This window comes from Narcine bancroftii, chromosome 2 (genome assembly GCF_036971445.1).
Source record: "Narcine bancroftii isolate sNarBan1 chromosome 2, sNarBan1.hap1, whole genome shotgun sequence".
Classification (NCBI taxonomy): domain Eukaryota; kingdom Metazoa; phylum Chordata; class Chondrichthyes; order Torpediniformes; family Narcinidae; genus Narcine; species Narcine bancroftii.
This window is the reverse complement of record NC_091470.1, coordinates 345735107-345753861: the sequence shown is the minus strand read 5'-3', so window position 1 is coordinate 345753861 and position 18755 is coordinate 345735107. Positions and strand designations below refer to the sequence as shown.

Here is an 18755-nt window from a genome sequence, read left to right as displayed (position 1 = left end):
GAGTCTCGCACCCAATATGGTGACATCCATTGTTTGGCAAGCCAGACCACAAGACTTGAAGGCTCCAGAGTAGAAATATGCCCTTCTGTTGAGGGCTAGGAGAGTACAGCAGAGGATCTAGGCAGCTGAAGGCCTCACACAAGACCATGTGCCACTGTAACCCAGTTCTGGGAACCCCATAGTGGAACTAGGGCTCACAAGTGTTCTGATGATGAGCAAGGCTTCTGAAGAACCTCAGGCACTGATCTCATTGGGGGCTCAGAACAAGGGACCAGTCGAGTGAGTTGGATGTGATACAAGATCAAACCAGCAACCACAAAGAAGACATATCACACAGGGGTAAAGATGAACAATTACTTTATTAACAAAAAAATTTACTTTCAAACTTTAATTCAAAATCCCCCCCCTTTTATACCAATGCCCACTGGTTACTATGCAAATTCCTATAACAGTGGAAAACTAATAAGTTCCCCATCCTAAATATAACATATCTAATTAAAGTCTAAGTTATATTTCCAACCAGCCCACAGAAAAACTTAGACACAAAACAAACACAAAACACACAAGACTCACAAAACTTCAATCTTAACTGAAGCAAAGATCATAAACAAAATTCAGTTTGTTTGGTAAACTGAAGCCAAAAGATCTTTGAGAGAGAGAGAGAGAGAGAGAGAGAGAGAGAGAGAGAGCACAAAATTTAAAGTTGTCTTCTTGTGTTGCTTGCAGAGAGAGGAACCACTGGCTTGATCCGGATCCTTCTGGCTGCCTTCAGAATGTTCATACTTTTTGAAATCCCAACATTCTAAACAGTCCTCCAGACCATGACTCATGCTCTGGGCCTTCTTCCACTCCGCAGCACCTCCCAGTGGTAGTTTATTGTCCAAGTCCAGAAATTTTTAGATCATTTTCTGCAAATGCTCAGTCAGTTTCCCACTCTCTCAGCAGTCAACCTTCACCTTGGCTTTTAAAGGCAAACAGTCATTTTTTAACATAAAACCACACAACACATAGGCCAATACAAAACACAGAACTCTGTAACACCTCCACTGCTAAAAAAAATGGTCCACAGAACAAATTTTTAACAATTAATAGAAGTATTACATAAATAAAATAAAATAAGCACAATTTTTTACAATAAGTATGTGATTAGATTCATATCTACCCAGATTAACATTTTGACAAACAATCTGCAATAATATTATCCATCCCCTTTATGTGTGTAATAATTGAATCATACTCTTGTAACATTAAGCTTCAGTTCACTGTCTGTTCTTATTTTTCATTTTAGACAGAAAACTAATGGATTATGATCAGTATATATCATTAATGGTTTTTGAGCAGTACAAATATACACATCAAAATGTTGCAACGCTAAAACAAGCGCTAATAACTCCTTCTCAATGGTCGAGAAATTTAGTTGATGGTCGTTAAACTTTTTGGAGAAGTACAAAATAGGATATTCTATGCCATCACCATCCCTAATCTGTAACAGTACAGCACCAACCACTTTGTCACTGGCATCCACGGCTAAAAAGAATGGCTTTTCAAAGTTAGGGGACAAAAGTACAGTCTGATGGCATAAAATGGCCTTTAATTTCAGAAACACTTCCTGGCATGCATCTGACCAGATATTTTTTTATTTCTTTCCAAGTAGTTTTGTTAATGGGAGTTCAATTTCTGTGAAGTCTTTACAAAATCTATGATAGTAGCCAGTCATATCTAGAAATGTCCGAAGAGCTTTCTTATTACCGGGTATAGGGAACGCAGTGATAGCCAATACTTTCACTCCAACCGGTGGCACCTGTCCCTTTCCTACCACATAACCAAGATAAATTACGTGTCCAAACTCACTCTTGTGCAAATTCACTGTGAAGTATGCTTCCACCAGTCTCTGAAATAACTGCTCTAATTCAAGCATGTGTTCTTCCCATGTATCCGTACTAATTACTAAATCATTGATATAGGCTCCTGTGTGCTTTAAACCATGAATTACTGCATTAATAATTCTCTAAAATGTGTCAGGTGCATTTTTTATTCTGAAAGGCATAACATTATACTCAGACAATCCCAAAGGTGTAACAAATGCAGAAATCTCCCTCCCTCCCTTTGTCAAAGGAACAAACCAATATCCTTTTAAGTGATCAATCTTTGTTAGAAATTTAGCCTTCCCCATCTTATCTATACAATCATCTATTCTATTTCGATAATCTGTACAAAACCTAATTGAGCCATCTGGCTTAGGCACCAGAACACAGGGTGAACTCCAATTTGAACTTGATTTTTGGATTATGTCATTTTTGAGCATATAATCCACCTCTTGATCCAACAATCTGCTCTTTTCCTGATTAGCTCAGTAAGGATGCTGCTTAATAGGCTTAGCATCACCAACCTCCACATCATGACAAGCCACAGTAGTTCTTCTTGGAACATCTGGGAATATATCTTTAAATTTCATAAATAATGTCTTAATTTCTTCCCTTTCTGATTTAGTCAAATGCTTTAATTTGGTGTCTAAGTTTTGCAAAACTATAGAATTTTCCAGCCTGGGGCTTATCACTTTCTGTGCTCCATGACCTTCCATAAAACTTATCTCCTTACTTTCCTCTATAACTAGCACCTTAGTTGGAATCCTAGTCTCCTCCTCAGTCATTTTCTCAAAGTTATGTTTAACCATGTTCACATGACAAACCTGTGTCTCTCTTCGAAGAACAGGCATCTCATTGACATAGGAGACCTGGTTAATTTTTGATTTCACCTTATAAGGTCCTGAAAACTGAGCTCACAAAGGGGTTGACTGCATTGCAAAACAAAACTAATACTTTGTTGCCAGGTTTAATGTCCCTAATTTTTGCTTTTTGATCATACCGAATTTTCATTTTTCCCTGAGCAGTTTTTAAATTTTCCTTGCCATCTCACAAGCCTGATGTAAATTTGAAAGCATAATCCAACAGATTTGATTATATATCATTATGTATCCACTGTCCTTCAACAATAGTGATGGACCCTAACTTCGTGACCAAACAGCAACTCAAATGAATTAAAGCCAAGAGACTCCTGAGTTACCTCTCTAACAGCAAACAATAAGAAATGGATTCCTTCATCTCAATCCTTTTTATTTTCCACGCAATAACCCCTCATCATATTTTTCACAGTTAAATGGAACCTTTCCAAGGCCCTTTGACTTTCTGGATGATAGGCAGATGACACAATTTGATGGGCTCCAGCAAAGCTGGATCCTTAGGTTTGTCTTCAATGCTTGCCTCTACTACAAGATCATCACAAACTTTCTCTACCTCTTCCTTTTTTCTAGACATGGCTCTAGTAATGGCACACACAGGGTAGATTTCCAAATCCTTTTCAGACTCATAAACCAATGGCTTACTTGTGAGTTTCACCGCAGGTATGACTTAACCCTCAGCTAAATAATTTCTTAACAAAGGAGAAACTCCATCCACCGGCAGACTTGATCTTATCCCTATCGTAACCGGGCCATTAACTAAGTCTGATTTCATCACTATTCTATGCAAAGGTATAGGCTCTGCTTCACCACCAATTCCTTTAATTAAATTCACATCTCCAGTATCGGTCTCCTCACCAAAATTCAAAGTGCTGCTTAATACAAGTGATTGGGCTGCTCCAGTATCCCACAGGATTTTAGCTGGCACTTGATTGGATTCTTCTTTAACTGAAATTAAACTTTCAGTCATGAATCATTTTAAAATATCCCTAACTTTCTCACTCTGAACACAGGCAGTTGGTACCACCCCTTTCTCTTTCTTCCTTTTCAGTACAGGACAATTTGCTATTATGTGTCCTGGCCTCTTACAATAGTGGCAAATAACATTTGAAAATTTTTCCTTCACCCATTTCTCTTCCTCTTTTCCTTTAACCTCATTTCTAGATTTCCTTTCTACTCTACTTGGATTATCAGCAGTATTCCTTTGGAAGGTTTTCCCTGGTGTCCACTTAGGCCTGTGAGTTAAAGCATATTCCTCTGAGAATTTAGCCAATTCTTGCCAAGTTTTTATATTTTTCTCTGCCAAATACACTTGCATATCATCAGGAACACAATTTTTAATCTTCTCAATCAGAATGATTTCCCTCAATAAATCAAAGTTATTTTCTACTTCCATTGCAGCACACCGCCGATCAAAACACACAACCTTCCTATAAGTAAAATCCAGGTAAGATTGGCTAGCTGCTTTTTTAAACTCCTGAACTTTTGTCTACAAGCCTCTGGAACTAGTTCATAAGATAAGAGTATAGCCTGCTTTACAAATTTGTAATCAGCTGCTTGTTGTACAGTGAGACATGAATACACCTGTTGGGCTTTCCCTTTAAGAACACTTTGTAGCAGGAGTGACCACTGGTCTGGTGGCCATTTTAAATTTACAGCTACTTTCTCAAAATAATGAAAATACTGGTCTATTTCAGCTTCCTCAAATGGAGGAACTAACCTCACTTCTCTACTGACCAGAAACCTCTCCTCCTGACCAGCATGTGGGTTTTGGGCTTCTTCCTCTCCTTGCATTAGGTTCAGCTTTAATTTAGCTAGTTCTAGCTCATGCTTCTATTCTTTCTCTCTCTCCTGCATTTCTGCCTACCTTACTGCTTCTCATTCGGCTTTCCTTTCTGCCTCTCTTTTTTCCTCTAACTCTAGTTTTCTCAAAGCCAACTTTACTTCCTCTGAAGTTTTCTCCTTTGGAAACTGTTCTAATGCAGCTTCTTCAAATACCCCATTTCCTACATAGTGCTTAACAATCTTTTGGGCAATTTCTTTTTTTTTTCATCCCAGTTCTTACTGTAAGAAGTTTTAACTTGCCAACTATAACAATCAGTTCTGACTTTATAGCCATTTTTAAATTAACCACTGAAGGGTTCGCTATGAACTGGTCAATATTCATAGTTGATGGTTTTTCTGCTGGTGATTTATACACTCACCGCTTATTTTTAATTTCAAGCTGGAGGTTGAATCAAACTCAGACGACTGATAACTAAGCAGAAGTCAATCGCCCCTCAAGCTTCCAAATTGGTTTGATCCCGGTTGATTCTCCCAAATTATGTTACAAGATCAAACCAGCAACTGCAAAGAAGGCAGATCACACAGGGGTAAAGATGAACAATTACTTTATTAACAAAAATTCACCTTCAAACTTCAATTCAAAATCCCCCCCTTTTATAACAATGCCCACTGGTTACTATGCAAATTTCTATAACAATGTAGAACTAATAAATTCCCCAGCCTAAATATAACATATCTAATTAAAGTCTAAGTTATATTTCCAACCAGCCCACAGAAAATCTTAGACACAGAACAAACACAAAACACGCAAGACTCACAAAACTTCGATCTCAACCGAAGCAAAGACCATAAACAAAATTCAGTTTGTTTGGTAAACTGCAGCCAAAAGATCTTTGAGAGAGAGAGAGAGAGAGAGAGAGAGAGAGAGCACAAAATTCAAAGTTGTCTTCTTGTGTTGCTTGCAGAGAGAGGAACAACTGGCTTGGTCTGGATCCTTCTGGCTGCCTTCAGAATGTTCATCCTTTTTGAAATCCCAACATTCTAAACAGTCCTCCAGACCATGACTCATGCTCTGGGCCTTCTTCCACTCCGCAGCACCTCCTAGTTGTGGTTTATTGTCCCAGAAATTTTTAGATCATTTTCTGCAAATGCTTAGTCTGTTTCCCACTCTCTCAGCAGTCGACCTTCACCTTGGCTGTTAAAGGCAAACAGTCACTTTTTAACATAAAACCACACAACACACAGGCCAATAAACAGATGATTTGAGCAAGTTTTGAACTTAAAGTAGAAGAAAGTTAAAGATAAATTCTAAAAGTGGTGGAAATCCAAAGTATGTCAGACATCAAGAAGATAGGGTATCAGAATGTGGCAGACTACATTACACACTCTCAAAATTAATGAGATACAAGTGTTAAGATCAACAGACAAAAGGCTAGCTGAGAATACAAGATTACAGCTGAAGTAAAAACATTTTGGAAATAGTCAGCAATTCATCCACAGCATCTGTCCTGAGAAGTAACAACTTAATATCTCAGGCACTGCTGTTCATGTAGAGACATGAAATATTAACAGAGGTTGAGGCCTGAACTTGCAAAAGGGGCTGCCAGCACCTTTTGGTTATATTAAGCATCAGCGGTATTTTATCTTTTTGACATACCATCAATAATTCACAAAACGCAGAGTAGTGAAACACTCAGGCTTTTAATAGCTGAAGACCAGATCACTATCAAACAACCATCCACCTCCTCAACCGATCAAAGCAAAAAGAAAAGAGTGGCATGCAAGGGGTTATAGGGATGATAGGTCTCAGGAGGCATGTCCAGTCGATAGCCGCCAACATGGTATAACAGTGGTTTATCACACTTGAACTTTGAAATGTCGTTGAATATTTGCTTCAACCTCCACAGATACACTGTGGAAAGTACACTTCCAGGTCTCATCATAGTCTGGATTGGTAATTCAAATGACTAGGAATGCATAAGGCTCCACAAAGTAACATAGTCCATCATGGGCACTGACCTCCCATCCATTGGATGGATCGATGTGAGGAGCTGCCTCAAGAAAGCACCCTGGTCACCACCTCTCACTGCTACCTTTGGGCAGAAGAAAGGGAAGCCTGTAATCTGTAGTTTTTGGTTCAAAAGTATTTGCTTTCCAATTGCCTTTTTGCACTTATCACAGACTGCTCCTACACCTCAAAGTAATTGTCAGGATTATTGCTAAGTCACAGTTTTTACACTAGGAATATTGTCAATATTTATTATCCATCTATTTCTTAAATTTATTACTTATTTCTAATTAAATGAAGGGGACTATTACATTTGTTTCTTTTTGTAGTTTTTTTTTAACAAGTGTCTGCTCAAGTGTAAGAAGTACATTTTCAGTGCATATGTACATTTTAAAATGTCTCTGCCAATAGATTTGCTATCGATTTATCATGGCTGATCTTGCATTGGACTCAGTTCCACCTACCCATCTATGCTCTACAACTCCTAATTACCCTATTATTCAAACAGGTATCCATCTTTATCTAAAATTCTTTGAAAAAGGCAGTCCCAGCTGCTTCATTTGACAAAGAATTCCAGAGATTCACTTCTCTTTATCCCCATCTTAAATAAACTTCCCCCCAAATCTTGAGCCCACATTCCCTTGTTCTCATGCCACCTGCCAGTGGAAGTGATTCCCTGCTCTTCATCATCTTTTTTTTTAATGTTTATCTTCTTCAATAAGAATCCTTCCTCATCTTTCCAAACTTCAGTGAGTTCTGGGCACTTTTGCTCCTGATAAAGCCTTGAGATTGTTCCGACAAAATCAGGATATGCTTTATGATTGTAACTCAGTTCTTCTTCACCAGTGACATGGCAGATTCCTCCTATTGGTGCAATGGTCATTTTTTCAGACTGTTTTGCTGAATGAAGTCTTGGCATCTCCAGAAATAGGTGAGGAGACATTTGTTGGGCTATTGAGAAGGGGTCAGGTGCTGAACAATCAAGCACGTGAAGGAAATCCAACATAAACACCATGGCCAAAAGACCTCCTTCTGTGCCATAGCCATCCAATTCTGTGAAATGAATTCTCCCTCCTGTCATGTGCAGTCAAATCAATAGTTGATCTTTGGCACCCTCTTCCGCCCTACCAATTTTGTGCCCTCTGCTAATACCATATGCATCCAAGTCTCCCTTCATGTGTGTAGTAGCAGCCACCCCACTCCCACCTTCTTATCCAAGTCTCCCCTCATGTGTAGTAACAGCCATCCCGCACCCATCTTCTTATCCAAGTCTCCCTTCATGTGTGTAGTAGCAGCCACCCCACTCCCACCTTCTTATCCAAGTCTCCCTTCATGTGTGTAGTAGCAGCCATCCCGCACCCATCTTCTTATCCAAGTCTCCCTTCATGTGTGTAGTAGCAGCCACCCCACACCCACCTCCTTATCCAAGTCTCCCTTTCAAATTCTTCCTTTTTCTCACCATTTACTAATTTCCTGAATCAGCCATTATTACCTTATACAGTAAAACCCCAGTTACCTGGAATTCAAGTAAATGGCAACCTCAAGCAATTGGCAAAAAAAAAAATTAGGAAAATAAATAAATAATAAAAATTAAAATAAATAAGGATAATTTTTTAAAAGTTTAAAATTGTAAAATTAAATGTTCTCTGAAGAAACACATAAACCTTTTTTGAAGCTGGGAGCAAATATTCAGCCAGCCATGTGCCTTGGTCATGCTTTGCTCATCATAGCAGTTGTTTGAGTAAAGTTGTGTTTGAATAAAATGGCATCACCCAGGATGGAGAGTTGGTTGAAACCATTCCCCGTTGGGGTGAATCTCTTAAAGTGTCTCCTTATCCCTGCTTAGTAAGAGTCTTTATTAGTATTTTATTAAGTATATTAATAAGGCTTTATCTGTAGACTTGGGGGGAGATAATTATCTATAATGTTATGTCCATCTTTTAGGTTGCTTCATGGAGGGGGAGGAACCTGCAGATGCAGCAATGGTTAAATGTTTTCAAAGAATGTAATTGAAGATAAAGTAAAATGTCCTATTTAAGTTTAGAGAAAATTAGATATAAAATTAAAGATAGAAAGTTCCAATTTATGAAATTGTGGGGCTCATTCTCAGAATTTTTTTCTAATTGTTAGAATTAACAATTGTTGCATATTCTGGTGATTAATTGCCTGTTCTCCGGGGGTTGCCAATGGTTCCACATTATTGTTCTTTCTTATTAATTATATAAAGTAACCTTGATTAGAGGAGAGGGTAGATTAGAGGCAATTTTAATTTTTTTCTCTTTTATTTGATATGTTATTTCAATAAGCAAGTTGCATAGATCATTTCAATTAAATGTTTTTAAGGTGTTATAAGCAATTATTAATGTAGTTATATCTAATCTTTTGTGTGTGCTTATTTGAATACAAATGAATTATGCAATTGTCAATTCTGTATGTGTGCTTATATGTTAAACTCAATTTAAAAAAATTAAAAAAAGAAAGGACACCTTTGAAGTTGGTAGTTACCATTTTTCAACACGAGGGCTAGAGATGTGTCAATGAGAGTCAAGAAAGCCATTATGTGTCTGACAAACAAGAATAAAGTAATAAGAGACATAACCCAAACTTTAGGATGACCAAAATCAACTTTTGGAACATCATTAAGAAGAAGGAGCATACTGGTGAGCTCAGTTATCACAAAGGGACTGATAGGCAAAGGAAGACCTCCACTACTGATGACAGAAGAATTCTCATTATAATGAAGAAAATTCCCCATGCGCCTGTCCGACAGATCAGAAACACTCTTCAGGAGGCAGGTGTGGATGTGTCAATGACTAGTGTCCACAGAAGACTTCATGAACAGAAATACAGAGGCAGGTGCAAACCACTAGTTTCAAGATGGTAGCGCACATAGATGCAGCATCTTGTGGCTCTTTCTTTCGGTGCATTCTACGCGTGTTTTTGTGTATATGTTTGCTTGTTAATGTCTGGCATGGACGTGTGCACTCCATCTATAGTTGACAGGATCTTTTGAACTTAAGTTTACACTGTAGTAGGGGCATCACGGGTGTGTTTGTGTATTCATGTAATGTGCCAGAGGAGATGGTCCGAACACCGGCCCTTTGTGGATAGTTGTTGGGTCTGGCAGGAGTCAGAGGAAGAGGAGACCAGGAAACAGATGCATGGACACTGATCTGGCATGCTAGACAGGCTTAGGAGACAACCATACAAACCACCACTACCCAATATTTTTCTTATCAATGTCAGATCCATCACCAACACATAAAGGACAAATTTAAATTGCAGATCTTGGTGAACAAATTCATTGAGGGCTGTTGTATTCTGTTAATAACAGAGACGTGCTACACTCGCTTATCCCAGATGCAGCAATTGAACTAGCAAGCCGCATGGCGTCTCGCAGGGATAGAAACAAAGAGACTGGTAAAAATGGGGTTGGTGGGGGGGGGGCTGTATGTACTTAACAATTGGTGCATGAATGCAAAAGTCATAGACAGTCATTGTTCTCCTGAGCTGAAGTACCTGACAGTTAAATGCAAGCCTATTTTACCTTCCAAGGGCGCTTACTATTGACATAGCTACAGGTGTTTACATTCCACCAGGATGCTAATGCAAGCATAGCTTTAGGCTATTTTCTCAATACTATAAATTTTCAACAGAGCTCCTACCCCAAGCAGCCCACATTATAGCTGGAGATTTTAATCATACAGATTTGAAAGCAGTTCTTCCAAAATTTGAACAGCATATCAAATGTGCTACTGGGGGAAAAATACGCTAGATAAAGTTTATTCAAACAGTACAAACGGCTTTAAGTCAATTCTGCTACCACACCTAGACCAGTCAGATCACTTATCCATATTCTTAAATCCCAGCACACACTCCCCTTAGAAGGAAAGCTCAACCCACTCTAAGAACTGTTAAGACATGGCGAGAAGGTGCTTCCTTTCAGCTAAAGCACACATGTCAAACTCTGGCCTGCGGGCCAAATTTGGCCCGCGATATAATTATATTTGGCCCGCAAGATCATTTCAAAAATGTATTAGAGGTGGCCCGCCCTGCAGCGAGAGCCGATGCTGTTTTTTGGTAATGTCACCCCCACCATCCTCCCCCTTCATTGCACATCCTTCCCCATTGTAACACGAGAAATTGTAACACGAGAAGTCTGTCAATGTCATCAGCCGGCAAGCCGGTTGGAAGGCTCCCCGCACAACCAGTCACTTCTCCCACCTGTCGAGCGGTGCGGCGGATGGGCGAGCGCCTGTGATTTCCTGTCGGCGTGACGGGCATGGCAGGCTGCGCACAGCCCCCGGGCAGCGCAAGCCCCGCGCGACTGGCACCGGACGGCCCTTCCACAGCGCGAGCGCACTTCTCCCGGTCACCACGGCCTTCAGCGCTTGCACCCGCGCGGACCCCAGGGACGGCTGGTTCAGCTCTGTACGTGAAGAGAGAGATGGTGGCTGTCCGCAAAGGCTGATCGGCAGCGTGCTGGGCCTGAGTGGGTGGGTAAGCAGGGGTGGGCAGAGGGTGTAGGTGAGGAGTAATGGGCAGGGGAAGTTATGGTGGTGCGAGGGGCAGTTAGAGGGAGGGATGAGTAGAAGGAGGGGTGGATAGGGAAGAGGTAAAAGGGGAGGGGCAGGACAAGTAGGGGAGGGGTGATTAGAGGGTGAGAGATGGGTAGAGGGAGGAACAGGTTGAGGGGAGAGGCAGTAGAGGGGCGTGTATAGGATGGGGTGGGTAGAGGCAGAGCGAGTGGAGTGAGGGGTGAGTAGAGGTTGGGTAAAGGACTGGTCAGGTAGAGGGATGGTGGGTCGAGGCTGAATAGAGGCCTAGAGCCTGAGGAGTGAGCAGGAAATGCTGAGCCCTGATGCAGGCCAAAATGGACACAGCCTGTGAATGCTGACTACATCTCCACAGGGACCAAATATGTTTCCCTCAGGTCAAGCAAAGGGTGAACTTGAGCTACCTACTCCTGACCTGTAACATTATCCTCCTAAAGTTATATCCTAAAGTTTAACATTACATATGTTGAAAGAAGAGAAAACATGCAGATGTTGTTGAAAATTTTCAATAAATATTTAGTTCGGCCCTCGACTTAGTCCAAGTTTTTAATTTTGGCCCTCCGTGAATTTGAGTTTGACACCCCTGAGCAAAAAGTTTGCTTTGAAAGGACTAAATGGACATTTTTTAAGATCAGGATTTGGAGGTGTACATATCAACAGTACTCTGTTATGTACAGAACTGTGTTGACAATGTCACCATTGACAAACGTATTCGGGTGTATTCCAACCAAAATCCCTGGAGGACAAAGGAGGTCAAAATTCTTCTCAAGAATCATAACACCGCCTTCAGGTCTGGTAATAGAGCACTATACAGTGCCACTGGAGCCTACCTGAAGGGAGGCATCATGGATGGTAGAGCAGCATGTAAAAGGAGGATTGAGGAAGACTTTATCAAAAATGATCCACAGGGAGTGTGGCAGGCCATCCAACTTTTCACCAATTACAAATCCAACAATGGTATGATTGTCAGCGGTGATACCACGCTGGCCAAGGATCTTAATCGTTTATTTGCTCGATTTGAGTTGAAGGCATCGGAATGAACACAACTCCCTCATCAGTGTCTAAAAGTCATGTCCACACTGCAGAGGAGTATAATGTGAGACGGGTGCTCAGTGCGGTGAATCCAAGGAAAGTCTCTAGCCCTGATGGCGTAACAGGAAGAGTACTGAAGGAATGTGCATACCAGCTCTTTGAGGTCTTTACAAAGATCTTCAACATGTCCCTGTCTAAATCCATATCCCACCTTGCCTGAAATCTGACACTATCATCCCACTGCCGTAGAAGAAGAATACCATCAGTGACCTCAATGACTACTTTCCAGAAGCACTTACACCGATCATCATGAAGTGCTTCAAGAGGCTGGTCTTGCAACACAAAAGCCTCCCACCCACCTTTGATCCATATCAGTTTGCCTACAGGGCAAACAGGTCCTCAGTGGATGTCATTGTTTTTCACTCTGCACTAACCCACCTTGAACACCAGGGGAGCTATGTGACAATGCTTTTTATAGATTTCAGCTCTGCCTTTAACGTTGTCATCCTGGGCAGACTGGTTAAAAAACTTACTGAATTACGATTTTCTCAATCTATTTGCCTCTGGATTAAGGACTATAATGAACCACTCCCAGACTGTTAAAATTGGCACTCACCTCTCCTCTACCCTTTTACTCAGTATTGGCTCCCCACAAGGGTGTTTATCGAGTCCCATTCTCTACTCTCTTTATACCCATGATTATGCCCCTATGTATTCTACCAACATCGTTTGAAGAAGACATAACTGTGGGTGGACTTGTTTCAAGAGATAACGAGCAGCCTATAGGGATGAAGTCCAAAGATTGACAGTGTCATGTTCAGAGAACAATCTTTTCTTGAACTCCTCGAAGACAAAAGAACTTATAATAGACCAGGAGGAACAATATAGTTCCAGATCCATTATATATCAATGGGGGTTGTGTGGAAAGGGTCACTGTTTTCAGGTTTCTGGGTACGTACTTTGTTGAAGATCTCTCCTGGACTACACATACCATTGCAGTTGTTAAAAAAGGCACAACAATGACTCCATGCCATAAAGATTCTCAGGAAAATCAAACTGCAGGAGAAACTGCTGGCGTCCTTCTATTGCTGCTCCATCGAGATGGTGCTGGCCTACTGCATTCTGACATGGTTTGCCAGCAGCTCAGAGGGAGACAAGAGCAACCTTCGGAGAGTCATCAGTACGGCCTAGAAGATTATCGGCTGCGCACTGCCCTCTTTGGAGGAGTTATACAGATCTCACTGCCTCAATAGAGCAGCCAAAATCCTGAAAGACTCTTATCACCCTGGTCATCATCTGCTTGACCTGCTGCCCTTCAGTAGCCGTTTTAGGTCATTAAATCACTGGCAAACAAACCTAAAAACGGTTTTTACCCCAGAGCCTTATGTGAACTGAACACCACCAAACATTGAATATTGTCTTGTTTTATTGTGCCGTTTTTATATTTTATTCGTTTGATGTCTGTTAGCACCATCAAGATGTGCACTCAATTTCACTGTACTTGTGCAATGACAGTAAAGGTTATCTAGTTAGCCACAGAAACAGGTTGGCCAGATTTGCCAAGATGTATTTAAGAGTCTGCAGAATTCTGAAAGAAGCTCCTGTGGACAGATAAGACCAAGATTAACCTGCATCAGAGTGGTGGCAAGAGCAAAGTGTGGAGGTGTAAAGGAATGACCAAGATTCAAAGCCTACCACCTCATCTGTGATACATGGTGGTGGGGGTGTTGTGGCCTGGGCATGTATGGCTGCCACAGGTACTGGCACACTCATCTTCATTGATGATGTAATTGCTGATGGTCGTAGCAAAATTAATTTTGAGGTGAATAGAAACATCTTATCTGCTCAAGTTCGAGCAAAATCCTCCAAACTCTGCTTTAATATTCAAGCCATTTTCTACATCCCGTATAATATGGTGCCCTAAAATGAAGGAACTATGAATATAAAGTGCTGTGATTTCTACATGGTCAAACCAAATTGTATACAAATTACTCGGAATAAGATCTGGAATGTGCATTTTAATCACATGTGAATTGTTTGATTTACAAATTTAAAACTGTGGAGCCCAAGGGCAAATAAAGGAAAAAAAGTGTCTTTATCCCAAACATTATGTAAGGTAATAGATGAGCCTTTGGTAGCCTGCGTGGATTCAGGGGAAGAAGTACCTGTTTCTGTGCTGTATCCATCTATGACTCAATGCCTCGATTATTGTGTGCTGGCAATAATCTACAAAGGCCTTTGGGCTACTTCGCAAAGGAAGTTAATTAGTGATGGAATATTGGAACGCGACAACCTGATCATTTATTTTCTAAAGATTGCCAAGTTTGCTAATTGATTTTAATGACTCTGGATGGTAATCTTGTCATGGGAAACTCATTTTAATCAAAAACAATCATGAATTAATGAATGAATGGACATTTTATTTTTAAAGCTTCCTGTTAATTACAAGTCAGAGTTCAATCTTGATTATGGACAACAGACCAATGCATTACCAGTAGCCAACCATCATAAATAAACCAGGGATTTATTTTCACTGCAGCATACTTAAATGCATGAATGCAGGCTCACATTTAGTCTCCCCTGTTACCTATCATTGTGTGGTTAGAAACAGATGATGTATTATGTACCATCCTGTATGTATATTAGTGCTGGGACAATGCGAATGTTAACAAAGCTGCAGATATAGTACTTTAGCAATCCTGCTACATGTATTACCTCAGGAAGGTCAATGTTTGGATCTAGATTCTGTTTCAGCTCTCTCGTATACCCATCATCAATAAATGAAAAGAAAGGCTTGTATTTATGCAGCACCTTTCATCTTCCTTTCAAGACATCTCAAAGCACTTAGAGCCAATAAAGCACTTTTGATGTTGTCACTCTGGTAATAAAGAAAAGGAGGAGGGGGGGGGGGCATCAGTAAAAATGGGTAGCCTACCAGTTGCCCATTTCATGAAAAATTAGTATGGTCTTGGAAATTTTGTACAGGAATATTAACATCTAGCATTTTATATAATTGTGTAAGATTGCTTTATCGAATAAATTAACAGAGACACATAGTTCACCTGTGCGATCAAATGGGAAAATAACATTCCTGATTCAATAAAAGTATTTCCGGGACTGTGGAAAAATAGATCCTTGGCTTCCTGTTACAGTGCATTTGTCACAACCTGAGAGGCAGATTGGTGAGTATCAAATGAACTTGTTCAGCTGGCAAACCTGGTCCATGGCCTCAGCTGAGCCCTCGTGTGGTAGGTAATCATAAATTAAAGATAAAGCCAAGGTCCACTTCTGCTAATTCCACAATGATATACATTGAAGTGCTGAGACTTACCATTTGTGTGTGAGAATTCATTGCTTTGACTGCTGAGGACTTAATGAGACTGATTGGCTGTACAAAGCCCCAAATAGCCTTTTCTGCAGAAATAAGTAAAGCAGTTGAAGATTCTCAGTGCAAACAGCATTCATCCACTGTGGATGGATTCTTCCATGTACTTCCCACCAGTTTACACTTGCACATAAAAAGGGAACACTGTAATCCAATTTCCAGGATCAAAAAACATTTTAAAAAAATCTGTTTAACTAGCATTAATATCTAGGATGCCTCTATGTCTAGGATGTCTCTATATCTAAGATGCCTCTACATCTAGGATGCCTCTACATCTAGGATGCCTCTAAAACTAGGATGCCTCTACAACTCGGATGCCTCTATATCTAGGATGCCTCTATGTCTAGGATGCCTCTATATCTAGGATGCCTCTATATCTAGGATGCCTCTATGTCTAAGATGTCTCTATATCTAAGATGATTCTACAACTATGATGCCTCTACATCTAGGATGCCTCTATATCTAGGATGCCTCTATATCTAGGATGCCTCTATATCTAGGATCCCTCTATGTCTAGGATGCCCCTATGTCTGGGATGCCTCTATATCTAAGGTGCCTCAACAATTAGGATGCCTTTTTGTCTGAGATGTCTCTATATCTAGGATGCCTCTTTGTCTGGAATGCCTCTATATCTAGGATGCCTCAATGTCTGGGATGCTTCTATAACTAGGATGCCTCTATAACTAGGATGCCCCTATGTCTAGGATCTTCTAAATCTAGGATGCCTCTATTATCTAGGATGCCTCTATGTCTGGGATGCCTCTATATCTAGGATGCCTCTGCTGTCTCAGGACAGCAGAAGCTGTTGAAATGCAGAACTGAGGAATAATTAGCTTTTGATTTTTTTTTGGAGGGGGGTGGGAGGAAGGGATCTGCGGACATTTGGAGACTTAGTTCCTCTTCCCAGTTCATTGTATTTTAGATCAATGTGCACTGTGAATAAAATGATATAAAAATCAAAGCTTTCATGCATAATTATTCAAGACAGCTGGTTGAAAACAAGTGCATCTCAGTTGGTTTCCAATTGATTGTTGCATTATGTTGACAAGTGCCCGGCTATAGATTCTGTCTACTGATCTTGGCTGTTCCAGTCAGTTTTGAACATCAATCTTTGCCAGCTGGAAGGAGAAGTGTGATGGCTTTTAAATCAGTCAAGCTCATCATCAAGGGAATGGGGGCCCAAATGCAATAACTGATTTTGAACCTTCTGTACATTCATACACATCTTGAAATGTGCTGCTTTCTTAAACATAAGGGAATTGAGATGCTTTTTATCTGCTGATTAAGTGCAGCAATTTCCAGCTTATCAAGTGGATGCCAATTCCCAGATCATCCCCATCACTCCCACTTTGCCATTGATCTGTGTATGTCAAGTGGATGCCAATTCCCAGATCATCCCCTTCACTCCCACTTTGCCATTGATCTGTGTATGTCAAGTGGATGCCAATTCCCAGATCATCCCCTTCACTCCCACTTTGCCATTGATCTGTGTATGTCAAGTGGATGCCAATTCCCAGATCATCCCCATCACTCCCACTTTGCCATTGATCTGTGTATGTCAAGTGGATGCCAATTCCCAGATCATCCCCATCACTCCCACTTTGCCATTGATCTGTGTATGTCAAGTGGATGCCAATTCCCAGATCATCCCCTTCACTCCCACTTTGCCATTGATCTGTGTATGTCAAGTGGATGCCAATTCCCAGATCATCCCCATCACTCCCACTTTGCCATTGATCTGTGTATGTCAAGTGGATGCCAATTCCCAGATCATCCCCTTCACTCCCACTTTGCCATTGATCTGTGTATGTCAAGTGGATGCCAATTCCCAGATCATCCCCATCACTCCCACTTTGCCATTGATCTGTGTATGTCAAGTGGATGCCAATTCCCAGATCATCCACATCACTCCCACTTTGCCATTGATCTGTGTATGTCAAGTGGATGCCAATTCCCAGATCATCCCCTTCACTCCCACTTTGCCATTGATCTGTGTATGTCAAGTGGATGCCAATTCCCAGATCATCCCCTTCACTCCCACTTTGCCATTGATCTGTGTATGTCAAGTGGATGCCAATTCCCAGATCATCCCCTTCACTCCCACTTTGCCATTGATCTGTGTATGTCAAGTGGATGCCAATTCCCAGATCATCCCCATCACTCCCACTTTGCCATTGATCTGTGTATGTCAAGTGGATGCCAATTCCCAGATCATCCCCTTCACTCCCACTTTGCCATTGATCTGTGTATGTCAAGTGGATGCCAATTCCCAGATCATCCCCATCACTCCCACTTTGCCATTGATCTGTGTATGTCAAGTGGATGCCAATTCCCAGATCATCCCCTTCACTCCCACTTTGCCATTGATCTGTGTATGTCAAGTGGATGCCAATTCCCAGATCATCCCCATCACTCCCACTTTGCCATTGATCTGTGTATGTCAAGTGGATGCCAATTCCCAGATCATCCCCATCACTCCCACTTTGCCATTGATCTGTGTATGTCAAGTGGATGCCAATTCCCAGATCATCCCCTTCACTCCCACTTTGCCATTGATCTGTGTATGTCAAGTGGATGCCAATTCCCAGATCATCCCCTTCACTCCCACTTTGCCATTGATCTGTGTATGTCAAGTGGATGCCAATTCCCAGATCATCCCCTTCACTCCCACTTTGCCATTGATCTGTGTATGTCAAGTGGATGCCAATTCCCAGATCATCCCCTTCACTCCCACTTTGCCATTGATCTGTGTATGTCAAGTGGATGCCAATTCCCAGATCATCCCCATCACTCCCACTTTGCCATTGATCTGTGTATGTCAAGTGGATGCCAATTCCCAGATCATCCCCATCACTCCCACTTTGCCATTGATCTGTGTATGTCAAGTGGATGCCAATTCCCAGATCATCCCCTTCACTCCCACTTTGCCATTGATCTGTGTATGTCAAGTGGATGCCAATTCCCAGATCATCCCCTTCACTCCCACTTTGCCATTGATCTGTGTATGTCAAGTGGATGCCAATTCCCAGATCATCCCCATCACTCCCACTTTGCCATTGATCTGTGTATGTCAAGTGGATGCCAATTCCCAGATCATCCCCTTCACTCCCACTTTGCCATTGATCTGTGTATGTCAAGTGGATGCCAATTCCCAGATCATCCCCATCACTCCCACTTTGCCATTGATCTGTGTATGTCAAGTGGATGCCAATTCCCAGATCATCCCCATCACTCCCACTTTGCCATTGATCT

General features: G+C 41.2%; 1 long non-coding RNA gene across 1 annotated transcript in view; it reads left to right on the top strand.

Annotated features, from left to right (window-relative positions):
- The first annotated feature begins 267 nt into the window (after nucleotides 1-267).
- LOC138752808 (uncharacterized) overlaps nucleotides 268-18755 on the top strand; it is a 31876-nt gene continuing 13388 nt past the window's right edge. Inside the window, exons 1-2 of the long non-coding RNA XR_011350959.1 lie at nucleotides 268-339; nucleotides 4139-4184. This is a non-coding gene — a long non-coding RNA (uncharacterized lncRNA). The remainder of the gene's footprint in view (nucleotides 340-4138; nucleotides 4185-18755) is intronic.